Below are 15346 nucleotides of genomic sequence, written 5' to 3'. Positions count from 1 at the left end.
GTGTGGTCAGATAACTGGAAGCCAATATTTCCAACTCTAAAGCTTCAAGTACACAGATAACATAGACAAGACAGAGACAAGTATGTTTTATATGTGATAATTTTCACATGCAAACATTCTAAGATAGATAGATAGATAGATAGATAGATAGATAGATAGATAGATAGATAGATAGATAGATTGATCGATCTTTGGTCATTCGGGATTTTTCCCCACGTAGAATTGGAGGTATCCGTCATCCTCAGGCTTCAGCTTTGTTCTTCTGGGAGAAGTGTGTGGGAGTGGCTGTTTTTTCTTCCTTTTTAAACTGCCAGAGGGGTGTGTGTTCTGTGGGTGGAAGTGTGCTCTGATTGGGTGGGAGGTTAGCTGAGTTCTGATTGGGTGGGAGTGTGTTTTGAATGGGGGCTGTGTTCTGATTGGGTGGGGATGTGTTTTGAGTGGATGGGCTGGTCTCAGCTGCCAGCCTTAGACCTGAACTGGTGAGTTGTGCTGCTTTTGTTCAGCTCCGTGTTTGTGGTGGTGCCATGTTTTTATAGTGGGTGTCAGTTTGCTTACTGTGTGGTTTGGAGGGGTTTAAAGTAGCTGATGTTGCAGCTGTAGTTAGGTTTCTAATCTCCCACCCAATCAGAGCACACCTCCACCCACAGAACACCCCCCCTCTGGCAGTTTAAAAAGGAAGAAAAAACAGCCACTCCCACACACTTCTCCCAGAAGAACGAAGCTGAAGCCTGAGGATGACGGATGAGATTTCGTCGAAACGTTGCCCTGATACCTCCAATTCTACGTGGGGGAAAAACCAGAATGACCAAAGATCTACATACAAACACCCGCGAAAACCTATCTATATCTATATCTATATCTATATCTATATCTATATCTATATCTATATCTATATCTATATCTATATCTATAGATGATAGATAGATAGGTAGATAGATAGATAGATAGATAGATAGATAGATAGATAGATAGATAGATAGATAGATAGATAGATAGATTGCTAACAAAGAATTAAAGGGAGACTGATATGCATTTCAAACTTATTTGTTTCCATCAGTCAGCCATACCCTTCTGAGATTCGAACCTGGGCTGATTGCACATTAGGCAGTTGTTTTAACCTCTAGGCCACAAGCTCTTTCTCACTTTGTTAGTTGAGAAGCAAGGGAGATATGTTTTTAAATGCTTGTTAACTATTTAGATTACCTTGCTAGGCCCCAAACATGGGACAAATCTTATTTCCTGTTTTGGCCTAACTGAAGGCCATCCACAGGCAGTAGTCACAACAGTGACAGCTCATATTTGTGTAACTCCCCTTAAACATAACTAAATAACTAACTAATAATGAATACCTAATAAGACATCATATAAAACTAATACATATTCATATGCTAAATGAAACCTTTTAGTCCCATATTTATTCTGAATATGTTCGATCCATCTTCTCCATTCCACAATATATCTCTGTTGCGATTGTTCTTTCAAATATGCTGAAATCTTTGCCATTTCCGCCAGGTTTGAAACTTTCAAAGTACACTCTTCTATAGTAGGCAGTTCCTCCTTCTTCCAATATTGCGCTACTAAAAGTCTTGCTGCCGTAATTAAATTCAACATCAATTTAGTATCTATGACAGTACAATCTGTAATAATACCCAACAGAAATAACTGTGGAGAAAACCTTATCTTTTTCTTAAATATCTTCTGCATGTTCCACCAAATTTTAATCCAAAAAGCTTTGACTTTTTTACAAGTCCACCATATATGATAATATGTTGCATCCTCACAACCACACCTCCAACATTTAGACTGGCAGTTCGGATACATACTTGCTAATTTTTTAGGATCTAAATGCCATCTATAAAACATTTTATAAAAATTCTCTCTTAAATTTTGAGCCTGTGTAAATTTTACATTTCTGACCCATATCTTTTCCCAAATATCCATTGTTATAACCTCCTGAAAATTCTGGGCCACTTTATCATACAATCTTTAACAAGTTCCGTTTCTGAGTCTATTTCTGTCAGTATATTATCTCCTCCTATCTCCAGGGACGTTCGCAGTCGGTGTTGGCAAGAGGGCAGAGGTCGACCGCGAGGTCTCTCGTTTGTGGAGTTCCTCAGGGGTCGGTCCTCTCGCCTCTCCTGTTCAACATCTATATGAAACCGCTGGGTGAGATCATTCGTGGCTTTGGAGTTGGGTATCATCAGTACGCTGATGATACCCAACTTTTTCTTTCGACCCCAAACCACCCCAGTGATGCCCTCAACGTGATGTCCCGTTGCCTGGAGGCGGTTCGGGTCTGGATGGGGAGGAACAGACTTCAGCTCAACCCCGACAAGACTGAGTGGCTTTGCATACCTTCATCCCGGGTCTATTCGGATATTCCATCTCTTTCTATGGGGGGTGAATTATTACCCCCCGTAGATAGGGCTCGCAACTTGGGAGTCCTCCTAGATTCACGGCTCACCTTGGAAGATCATATGGTGGCTGTGACTAGGGGGGCTTTCGCCCAGGTTCGCCTGGTGTGCCAGTTGCGGCCCTATCTAAGCCGGGATGATTTATGCACGGTCACTCATGCGCTCGTGACCTCTCGTCTGGACTACTGCAACGCTCTCTACATGGGGCTTCCCTTGAGGACCACCCGGAGGCTCCAACTGGTACAGAATGCAGCCGCGAGAGTTGTGTTGGGAGTCTCCCGATACTCCCACGTTACACCTCTGCTCCGTGAGCTGCATTGGTTGCCAGTTGTCTTCCGGGTGAGATTCAAGGTACTAGTAATGGTGTTTAAAGCCCTACATGGCAGGGGTCCGGAGTACCTTAGGGAACACCTGCTGCCGGCATCAACTTCCCTCCGCCCTGTGCGTTCCCACAGAGAGGGCCTCCTCAGGGTGCCTCCGGTCAGAGAATGTAGATTGGTGGCCCCCAGGGGGAGGTCTTTCTCTGTGGGCGCCCCAGAATTATGGAACCAGCTACCAGTTGAGCTCCGGACGGCGCCCGATCTCCGCTCCTTCCGCCGCGACCTAAAAACATACTTGTTCGAACAAGCCGGCCTGGCCTGAGAGGGGATTGGGGGGGATTTATTATTATTTTATTGGGGTTTTTTATTATGTATTAATTGTTCTTTTAACGGGCATGTATTTAATTACTTTTAACTTTTGTAATTTTGTATTTTATTCTTGCCCTGTACACCGCCCTGAGTCCTTCGGGAGAAGGGCGGTATAGAAATATTAATAAATTAAATTAAATTAAATTAAATCCTTCTTATATGTGCTTGACCTTGATCTCTAATTTGTTTTACCAAATTTCCATCAGTTATCGAAATGCCAACTTTCTGCTCTTCTTTCCATCTTGCATGTAACTGCCCATACTGGAACCAAGTTTGTACTATTTTCCCTTCTCTTAAAATATTATGATGATGATAACTTTATTGTCACTTTGAATGTACACCAATCGGCATACATCAAAATGAAATTTCGTTGCATACAGCTCTCAAAGGGTCACCACCTCCGATATATACTCCTTGTTCGTGGCCCGCTCAAATTTCACATTATCCATTTTAGTCTCTAGGGAGTGAACGATGGCAAACAGGACAGATGGAAATGGGGCTCCATGTGGATTAGCCCTCAAATTCGCTTGTATTCCGACAACCTTGCCTTCTTTCCTTTTTCTGATCCTGACTCTTCCACCTTTTCCTTAAAGAGGTCTTGCTTCTTTTCGCCCCTGGAGCACGCTGCCACCGCCACCAACTCCTCCAAAAGCCTCTCTCTCTTCCTCTGGGCCTGCCGACAGCCTCATCCAGTTCCTTCACTCCATAAGCTCCAGGTCCTCTCCTCCTCTGCCTCCTCTGGAAACAGCCCTGATTTGCAATAGAATCCATCACTGGGCCAGCAGTCAGATCTTGCTGCTGGCAGAACAAATTCAAACAGCGCCAACAACTTTTAACGGTCTCACCAACAGTTCCAAAACAACTAGAAACTCGCCAGGCCAGCAAAGATTGTCAGTCGTATGTCGCATGTTACCTTAGTTCTACCATGTTGCTCAAACACATTAAAATCTTCCTGATCATGTGGCCTATAGCCCTTACTATCCCTCCCAAAACTATTCGCCTTCAAGAGCCAATGCAGCCGCAGCCATTCCAGGTGCTGCCATCTTAGAATGCTTTAATTGCCATACATTCCTTTCCATCCTAAGAATTTCTTTATATGTAGTCACATCATGTTTAAATCCCACATTTATATTTTCTATTGCATGTTTAGGTATTGCCCAAATTGGTATTTTATAATTTAACTTATGTCGATATTTTTTCCAAACTCGCAACAGAGCATACCTTAATATATGTGTCTTAAAAACATTATCCACCTTCTTGTCATACAATAAATATGCATGCCAACCAAATAACAAATCATAACCCTCAATATTCAATAGTCTCCCTTGTGTTAAATTAAACCAATCACTAATTGATGATAAAGCAGCAGCCTCATAATATAATTTAAAATTGGACATTTTAAGACCACCTCTTTCACGTACATCTTGCATTATCTTAAATTTAACTCTTGGTCTTTTCCCTGCCCAAACAAATTTACTAATACCTTTCTGCCATTCCTCCAAATTTGAATCTTTTTAAAGTATAGGTATCATTTGAAACAAAAATAAAATTTTTGGCAAAACATTCATTTGTACTGCTGCAATTCTTCCCAATAAGGATAATTGTAATTTTTTTCCAACTATCTAACTCTTTTTGTATTTTTAACCATAACAATTCATAATTATTTTTATATAATTTTACATTTGAAGCTGAAAGATATACCCCCAAATATTTAATCTTTTTTACTATTTCAAATCCCGTTAATTCTTCTAAAACAACCTTTTGTTCTATAGTCATATTTTTAGACAATATTTTAGTTTTTTGCGTATTTATCTTAAATCCAGAAACTTTTCCATATGACAATATTATCTCCATCAATTGAGTACTCTACAATTGAGTAAGTCGGTTGACTTAATGTAATAACCAAGTCATCCGCAAATGCCCTCAATCTATAATCTTGATCTCTTATTTTAATTCCCCTAATTTTATTTGAGTCTCGTATCTTAATCAATAATATTTCCAATGTTGAAACAAACAACAAAGGTGACAACGGACACCCCTGTCTTGTACCCTTTTCAATATTACATATTTCTGTCAAACTACCATTGATTATTATTTGAGCTGTTTGCTTCTGATATATTGCCCTAATAGGTTGTAAAAAATTATCCCCAAACTTCATTTTCTCCAGTACCTTAAATAAAAATTGCCAGTCCAATTGCTCAAAGGCTTTTTCAGCATCCAAAAAAAATCAGCGCTGCAGAGACCTGGTTATTTCTTTCCAAAAATTCCAATAAATATACAATATGTCTCACATTATTCTTCATTTGTCTACCACTTATAAATCCTGTTTGGTCACTATGAATCATTTGCTGCATTACCTTCATTAATCTATTTGCTAAAATTTTTGCAAATATCTTATAATCAGCATTTAAGAGCGATATTGGCCTATAATTTTTGGTTTGGGTAAGATCTTGATCTTCCTTCGGAATCAGCAATATGAAAGCTGTTTTCCACAATGGAGGCACTTCTCCTCCAGATTGGATTGTTCTAAATAATTCTTTTAAAGTTTCCACCATTTCTGACTGTAAATCTTTATAGTAAACGGCAGTCAAGCCATCTGTTCCTGGTGCTTTCCCCACCTTTAATTGTTTAATTGCTAAAATAATGTCTTCAGCATTAATCTGTTGATTCATCCCTTCCCTTTGCACTTGTGTAAGAACAGGGATATTCACTTCTTGTAGATATCTATTTATATCTATACCTTGAATCTTATCCCTAACATATAACTTAGAATAAAATTCAACAAAAGTCTTTTTAATAAGATTTTGCTGAAACACCTCTTTACCCTTGTATTCTATTCTATCTATGTTACGTGACCTTTGTTTCTTCCTTAACAAATAAGCTAACCACCTACCCGGCTTATTAGCATTACAAAAAGTATTATGTTTAACATACCGTAGGTTGGTTGCCACTTGATCTGCCATCAACATATTAAACTGACCTCTTAACAAAGTAATTGCCTCTTTAATCCTCTTATCAGATGGATTCAAAATTAGAGCCTTCTCTTTCCTCATAATTTCCTCCTCTCACTCTTTTCGCTTATATTCCAATTTACGCCTATGTTTATTATTCAAATATATTAACACTCCTCTCATATACGCTTTACTTGCATCCCAAACCATTTCAATAGAAGTACCCTTATGCATGTTTATATTAAAAAATTCTTTCATCTGTTTTTTACATTCTTCCACATTTTCTTGATATCTAAACAGATTTTCATTCAATCTCCAAGACCTCCTATCTCCACTCTCTTTTTCCAGTTCCAACCATACTGGACTACGATCTGATAGAGTTCTTGGACATATCTTAATCTTCTTAATCCTAGAAAAAAATCATTAGTAGTTAATACAAAATCAATCCTAGAAAAGGATTGATGTCTATCGGAAAAAAAGGTAAAATCTTTTTCTTCCAAATTTCTTTCTCTCCAAACATCTCTCAATTCCAAGTCATCTTTCATCTCAAAAAAGGATTTAGGCAATCTAGTATGATTTGGTATACTTTTAAAAAGACCTTTTTTTGTCTTTCTGTGTATCCAGGACACCATTCCAGTCTCCCATCAAAATACATGATTTATAATCCCATTGAATTATCTTACTATGTAAAAGTTTATAAAATTCTCCTTGCTGTTGATTAGGAGTATATAATCCAACCAAAAGTATTTTCTTGCCTTCTATTAACAGTTCAATTATAATATATCTTACTTGTTTATCTGTTTCAATTAAATTAGCTGTTAAATTCTTTTTCACGTAAATGATTACTCCATTTTTCTTATCTGGAGCAGACGCACTAAACTGTGTACCCAATCTAGAGTTTATCAGATATTTTTGATCAGCTGCACGAATGTGCATTTCCTTTAAACAAATAACATCATTTTTAAATTGTTTCAAATACTGAAATACTTTCTTTCTCTTGTGCGGGGAATTTAATCCATTAACATTCCAGGTTAGAAACTTTGTCGCCATCTTTTGCGACCTGAAGCTTTTGGAGCGCCTCTTGCAAAACCACCTGCACCTGCCTCTTCGGTTTCGCTCCTCCCACTGCTTCTCTATAAGTAGGTTCTTGAGATATGATTGTAGCTTTCTGTTGTTCTTGTCTCATTCGTCTAATTGCAGCCTGTGTCATTCTTTGTTCTTTAACCTTTTCTGACGACGTCTGGGACTGCTCAACTTCTAAAATTTGCTGAGATTCTTTAACCTTCTGCAAAATAACTCCTTCAGCTCCTTGTATACTCTCCACTTGAGTCTGATGCTCTCCTTCGTCCTTCCTTCCTTTGAATTCTGAAGATGGCGGAGGACCTGCCTTCAATATGTTAGAATAAAAATCTCGTGCCTTCAAAACTGTATTAAGACGATATGTTGTGCCAGCATAATTCACCACCAAGCCTACTGGAATCTCCCATCAAAACTGAAGCTGCCATTTCTTTAATTCATCTGCCAAAAAAGCAAATTCTTTTCTTCTCCTTAAAATTCTTGGAGGAATCTCTTTCATAATTAAAACCTCTTGCTCAGCAACTTTAAATCTATTGTTATAAAAGGCTTGGATAATCACATTTCTGATTGATCTCTTTGTAAAGTAAACCACCACATCTCTAGGTAATTTTCTTTGTCTGGCAATCCAAGAATTGACATGAAATATTTTGTCTATATCCCCCATAATATCTTCTGCTTGATGGTCCAAAATCGGTTCGAGGGCTTGTGCCAATAACTCTTTCAAATTTTCCTTTGGGTCCTCTTTCAATCCTCTAATCCTCAAAGCAAACTCCATATCTCTATATTGTATCATAACTACATCATCATCAATCTTTTCCATCACATTTTCAGCTTCCAACATTTTAGCATCCAGTCTCAAATTATTTTGATTCAGCTCTTCCATACGATCATCCAGGCGCTCAATACAGACTGCAAGCCCTTGAAATGCAGCTAAAATGTCTGCTCTTATTTCAGTATTCTTCTCCTCAATAAGTTCAGCTATTTGCTGGGATTGTATTTTTAAAGCATCTTGTAAATCTTTTAATGTTAATGCGGGTGCGGGTGCCACAGGAGGAGGCATCAAACCCTGTAATGAAGAATGCTGAACTGGTGAAGCACCAGCACTTCTAGGAACTTTGGTTGATTTAGAAGCCATCTTAACACCCAGTTAATTTCCATTGCGCACTTTCACTTTCCACACCGCTTGCAACTTTTTCTTTCAAAGTAAACCAGAGTTAAAGTTCAAATACTTGGTATTTCAATATTCTCCTGCACAGCTCTGCCTGCATCCAAGTAATCCAAAATTAATTGTTGATTGCAGGGATGGTTGCAGTGTCCTGCTCCGCTCCAAAGCCTTGGAGCAGAGGAGTTCCCAAGTCCGGAGCAAATTCAGGCTTCGGGGGGGCTCTCACCCTTCAACCCCCAGAATTTAAACTCTGGGGGTCTAGGGGAGCTCCACCGCTACCTGAACACTCACCCTCCCCTCTTCTCCCGAGGAGAGGGTTTCTGAGCTGCAAAACAGCTGATCATCGCTGTTTTAGTGGTTCCAATGGAAAGCAGCGGGGCTGACGGCCGGAACGGCCGCCATCGACGGAACCTTGCCACCCGGAAGTCCTCCCTTTCTTGTTTTATTTTTACTGGCACAGGAACCACTAGAAATTCAGCTACACCAAAATAACAATTTGGTACAGAAATAACTGCACAACAACATAAAATTAATTTATTTGCTGCTGATACTGTAATTATAATTGCTCAGCCTAAAGAGATTTTAACATGGCTGATGGAGCATGCATAGCAATATGCATCAAGTACTTAGAAGGCGAGAGCTGGGCAACACAAGCAAACAACAGTTAGTGACTTCAAAGCCAATCATCAATACACCCCAATCAACATCTAAAAAGCCACATACAAGAGGCACTAGAAATATCGCACACAGAACAGCACACATTCTGTTAGATAGAAGTTCCCTGAAAATGGGCTCCAGTACAAGTACAAAAGCTAGGAAGACAAAACCTCATGGTCACGGTGACTGACCCAGATTGGATCCTGTATTACCTTGCCAGCTGCTTAACATGAATTTCAGAATAGGTTATATCTCCATATGGTTTTATAACCCCAAAAGAATTGGAAGGGCTGCTTAAATATCTTCAAGGTTATACTGTACAGATAAAAAATAGAACAACAAAGATGATAAGGGGTCTAGAAACTAAATGATGAACATGATGAACCGTTAAGAGAACTAGGTATGTTTAGCTTAAGAAAGAGCAGAGTGAGGGGAGGTAAGATAGCAGTCTTCCAAAATTTGAAGGGCTGCCTCAGCGAAGATCATGTCAATTTATTCTTCATAGCACCCAAAGATAGGACAAGAAGCAAAGAGTGGAAGCTTGTCAGAGGCAGATCCAAACTTGGAAATAGGGAGGAGTTTCCTAATAGTAAGAATTATTAAGCAATGGAACAGTAGAAAATTATTCCTGCCTTGATTCTCTTTGGTACAACACTGCCAGTCTATCAAAATTCAGGTTACCCCTTTGAGGTAGGTCAGGTCAGGAAACTGATTCCATAAGAAATACTGGAGATCCATTTTTGACAGTGTATAGTAAGAGAACCTTGAAAGCCTGACAGAGCTTTCTCTTCCTTGTAGCACATACATTTAAACTGTCCAAATAATGTGTGATACTACATCATATAATTAGGAGATTTGGCCAACAATTAAAATGGTAGAATGAGATTGTAATCTAATCTAAACAAGATGGAAGACTGGGTGAAAGGAAAAAGATGTCTTTCAACATGTAGAAATGTACGATATAAAGTGCAGGGAGGAAAAATAAAACATAATAGAAGGGGAGTTCAGTACTTGCAAACACATCTGAGAAGAACTTAAGTAGGTCATTAGAAGCAAATGAACATGAGCAGCAATGTGCAATAGCTGCTACAAAAACTAATGCCATTTTGGGATGTGTTAAAAGAAGCTTTGTATCAAAGATGTATGGAGTTCATATTCCCTTCTATTCTACAGTAGTAATCCCACACCTAAAGTTTTGTGTACAGTTCTAAATATTAAATTATCAAAACGATATTGATATGTCAGAATAGGTTAAGAACAACGTGACAAAAGACACAAGGACTTGAGAATATCTTTATGAGCACAATCTGAAGGAACCTGGCATCTTTTATCTTTTATTTAATTTATTGCAAATTCTTCAATTGTTGTGAGCCACCCAGAGTCATTGAAAGTCATGTGAGTCAGGCCATGGCCATCAAACATTAAAAATGCCTGCCAGATTATCCCACCTCCTTTATATGAAAGATCTGGAGCTATATGGAAAAACATCATCTGAAATGGAATCGCTGCTCAACATTATCCATATATACAACCAAGATATTGCAATGGCTTTTAGACTGAAAAAAATGTGCCACACTGACCATCAACAGGGGGAAAATAGTGAAATCTGAAGGAATTAAGATTGCCCTTGATGAGGCAAATACAGGCTATCAGTTAAATATGAGGGCAATTTGGAAATAAATTATCAGTGGATATACAGATACAAAACCTTTATTATACACATTAGAAAACTACGACGTTACTTTCAACATAATCTCCGTTCAAATTGAGGCACTTGTCATAACATCTTACAAGGTTTAAAATTCTTTAGTAGTAGTTGCTCGGCACCAAATCTGGGCTAATTGTGTGTGTGTGTGTGTGTGTGTGTGTGTGTGTGATCAAAAACATCCCAATGGAACTGCTTCAAAATTTTTTGTGTGCGTCTAGAGGTGTGCGGGCGAGCATTATCGTGAACCAACACAACAGGAGTCAGCATGCCCCAACGCTTGTTATGGATGGCTTGTCTTGAGTTTTCGTAACATTTCACAGTAGACTTCTGAACTGATGGTTGAACTATACTGCATGAACCTCACTAGCAGTACTCCTTTGGCATCTTCACATTTGATGGGATTTTCTGTGGCACCACTTCTGGTGTGGTGTTGGTTCACAACAATACTCACCCACACACCACTAGGCGCACCCAAGAAGTTTTGAAGCAGTTCCATTGGGATGTTTTTGATCACCTCCCCCTCCATAGACCAGATTTGGCACTGAGCTAAGGAATTTCAAACTTTGTAAGATGTTATGACAAGTGCCTCAATTTGAATGGTGATAATGTCAAAAAGTAATGTTATAGTTTTCTAATGTATAGCATAAAGGTTCTGTATCTGTGAGTGTCTGTCATTGATAACCAAATGGAGGGTTATTTCCGAATTGCTCTCGTACATTTATTAACATTTTCCTTCGTTTCCATCAGTATTAGAGTGACTCATGGGATCTGCATTCAGCTCAGCCCTTGTTCTGTACCAGCCTGCTACCGGCCCTGCAGAAAAGGCAACCCCTTTACAAACGGCAAGAGGCTGGAATTACATCTGCCAAATTTATTATTACAAAAACAAACAAGACACGAACCAAGATACTGGAGCTTTGAAACACTATCTGAGTGGTTGCTTTCAGCAAACCAGCCCTCCCCACACATTCCCTTTATAAAGAGTTCAGGGCGTGGCTTCTCTCTGCCTCCTTCCGAGAAGCCCCATAGCCTTCCTCTGTTTACTCCTACTTGACTGCCTCCTGCGTCGGGCATCCTTGAACAGTGCCAGCTGTGGGTCATCTTCATCCACACTGTCAGGCTCACACAGCTGGGTCTCCATGGTGACCAAGTGGGAGGGGCCTGCCTGAGGACTATCATCAGCAAGATCTTCAACCCCGTCAGCAAGGTCTTCAACACCCCCCTCCTCCTCTGAGTCGTCCGACCCAACTGCCGAACCCACAGGCTGACCCTGAATCACAACACTATCCCGCACCGCAGGGCCCTTCCCCCGGGTCTGCCGATCCAGATGCGGTCGGGATGGAAATTGTTCATGAAAAGCGGTCACCAACGCAGGGGCATGAACGGCAGTCGCGTCTTCCCAGGTGAAGTCCTCTGGACCGTAAACTTTCCATTCAATCAGGTACTGGAAACGACCTTTCAGCCAATGGGAATCCCTGATGCTGGCGACCTCGTACTCGGGGGTGCTGCCTCCATCACGAGGTCCTGATGGGGGAGGTTCCGCTCGGCGGAGTGGACAGGCCGGTTGCTCGGGGACCAACAGAGACCGATGAAAGACTGGGTGCACGCGCAGGGAACGTGGCAGAGTTAAGCGATAGGCGACCGGATTGATGACAGCCTCGACTGGGAACGGTCCTAAATATCGGTGATCTAACTTTCTCACCGGCTGTGTTGACGGTAGGTTCCTGGTGGACAACCAGACCCGATCTCCCACCGATAGTGGAGGTGTATCCCGTCTTGACCGATCAGCAAACCTTTTGTAATCGGCCTTGGCCTTCTCTAACTGACGTCGCACCAATCGATGGATCGCCTGTAACTCTGCCATGAAGTTGTTCGCTGCCGGCTCCGGTGAGTCCACGGGAGAAAGGGGGGAAAACCGGGGGTGATATCCCACATTGGCCAAGAATGGTGTCATCTGTGTGGAGGTGTGCTGCGAATTGTTAAATGCAAGCTCAGCTATGGCCAGATAGTCCACCCAATTGTTTTGCTGCAGATTGACGTAGCAGCACAGATATTGTTCCAGGATACCAATGACCTTCTCGGATCCCCCGTCAGTTTGAGGATGATGCGCGGACGAGAGGCAAATCTTGATATCCAACGCATGCATCAACTCCTGCCAGAAGCGGGCTGTAAACTGGGCCCCCCTATCAGAGACGACTCTATCAGGGAGGCCGTGCAGCTGAAACACCTGCTGAATGAACATACGACTAGTGGCGCGGGCTGACAGTAAGCCGCGACAGGGGATGAAGTGCGCCATCTTGGTCAGCATGTACACCACCACATACACTGTCATAAAACCAGAGGATGGGGGTAAATCCGTCAGAAAGTCCATGGACACAGCCCCCCAGGGTCTTTTGGGTGTTGGCAAAGGCTGCAGTAATCCAAGCGGGGCCCCTGTCACTGACTTGGCCTGCCTGCATGGGATGCAGGAGGTAACATAGGACTGGACATCGTGTCGGACTCAGGGCCACCAGAAGGTACGGGAGACCAGGTTCAGGGTCTTGAACAGGCCAAAATGCCCCGCCGCCGGGTTATCGTGACACTGGCTGAGGATGAGTCCCCTGAGTGGCCCACCCGGAACGTAGAGCCGGTCACGATAATACAAGAGTCCATCCGTGACCGTCCAAGGAGAATCTGGCCCCACCTCCTCCTTCCGCTGAGCCACCCACACCTCCTGCTGCTGTGCCTCCCGGATCCGAGCCCGTATATCAACCGGCTCCCGCACCGCAGCAAAAGACTCGACGGGGATCACTGTCCTGGGCAGAAGCTTGTCTTCCACTCGGGAATATTCGGGCTTCCTGGACAGAGCATCCACTCTTTGATTGTGCCCACTAGGTATGTACCGAACCCGGAAGTCAAACCTCGCAAAGAAAAGAGACCACCGGATCTGGCGTTGGTTCAAATTCCGAGCGGTTTGCAGGCTTTCCAAATTCTTATGGTCCGTCCGGACCTCGATTTGATGCCGCGCTCCCTCCAGATGATGCCTCCAGGCCTCGAACGCCGCTTTGATGGCCAGCAGCTCCTTCTCCCAGATTGTATAATTGCACTCCGAAGGGTTCAGTTTTCGTGAATGGTACGCGCAAGGGAAGAGGGTACCGCTGGGTGTCGTTGCCTGGAGTAACACCGCCCCAATGGCAATGTCGGAGGCGTCCGCCTCCACAACAAATGGCCGTTGCGGGTCAGGATGCTTCAAGATGGGCTCCTTCATGAAGGCTTCCTTCAAAGTCTGGAAAGCCTGTTGCTCTGGAGCGTTCCACTGGAACCGAGTCTTCTTCTGTAGGAGCCGGGTGAGGGGGGCTGTCAAGGCAGCAAACCCAGGAATGAAAGTTCAGTAATAGTTGGCGAACCCAAGAAGTCGCTGAACATCCTTCACGCAACGCAGGGGTTGCCAACTCTGCAAAGACTCCACCTTACTCGGCTCCATGGCGATGCCCTCAGGAGAAATGCGGTGACCCAGGAAATCGATGGTCACCCGGTAGAACTAGCACTTCTCCAACTTGGCAAACAGCCGATGTTCTCGGAGTCGCTGCAGGACCTGATGGAGATGCTGATGGTGCACCTCACGCGACGGGGAGTAGATCAGGATGTCGTCCAAGTGGATCATGACAAACTGATCCAACAAATCCCAGAAAATGTCATTCATGAAATGCTGAAACACAGTGGGGGCGTTGGTCAGGCCAAACGGCATCACCGTGTACTCAAAATGTCCATAGCGAGTACCAAACGCCGTCTTCCACTCATCACCCAGCCGAACCCTGACGAGGTTGTAAGCTCCACGCAGGTCCAGTTTCGTGAAGATCTTAGCCTCCTGGAGTCAGTCCAAGAGTTCGGGAATGAGGGGCAGCGGGTAACGGTTGCACACCGTGATGGCGTTGAGTTTCCTATAATTGCAGCAAAGCCGCAATTCGCCCGACTTCTTTTTGACGAAGAGCACGGGTGCAGACACTGGCGAGGACGAGGGCCGGATGAAACCACGAGCCAAATTCTTCTCCAGAAAGTCCCGCAATGCAGCCAACTCGGGGTCCGACATGGAGTACAAACGCCCCACTGGGAGAGGCGCATCAGGGACTAAATCAATGGGGCAGTCATAGGGCCTGTGCGGGGGTAATTGATCCGCCTCTGTCTCGCTGAACACATCAGCAAAGTCGGACAGTTCAGGAGGCAAGGAAACCCCTGGGAAACCCTCCACCTGGCCGGCACAGATATGGCAGGAGTGGTCCACGCACTGCAAGCTTGGGAAGGTGACCAAGTTCTGTGACCAATAGATCTGTGGGTCATGCGCCCGGAGCCACGCCAGTCCCAGGATCACGGGGAAGTGCAGATCTGAGGTGATATAGAACTGGATGGCCTCCACATGGGAACTGATGGCCATACATAATGGTTGCGTGGTGGCCGTAATAGGCCCAGACAGGAGCACTCGACCATCGATAGTCTCCACTAACATGGGCGGATCCACCGGGCACTGGGGAACAGCCCATCTGGCCACAAATGCTGAGTCCATAAAATTTGTGGTGGCCCCAGAGTCAATTAAGGCATGGACTGGAATCCCCTCTGGCTTGCCTGGAAGGATCAGATGTGCCTCCAAAATCAAATGCCGTGGAGGTCCACAGGCAGCATCGGAAAGACGTCGCTCAGTGTTGTTGTGG

This window comes from Vipera ursinii (genome assembly GCF_947247035.1).
Source record: "Vipera ursinii genome assembly, chromosome: 3".
Taxonomy (NCBI): domain Eukaryota; kingdom Metazoa; phylum Chordata; class Lepidosauria; order Squamata; family Viperidae; genus Vipera; species Vipera ursinii.
This window is presented reverse-complemented; position numbering follows the sequence as displayed.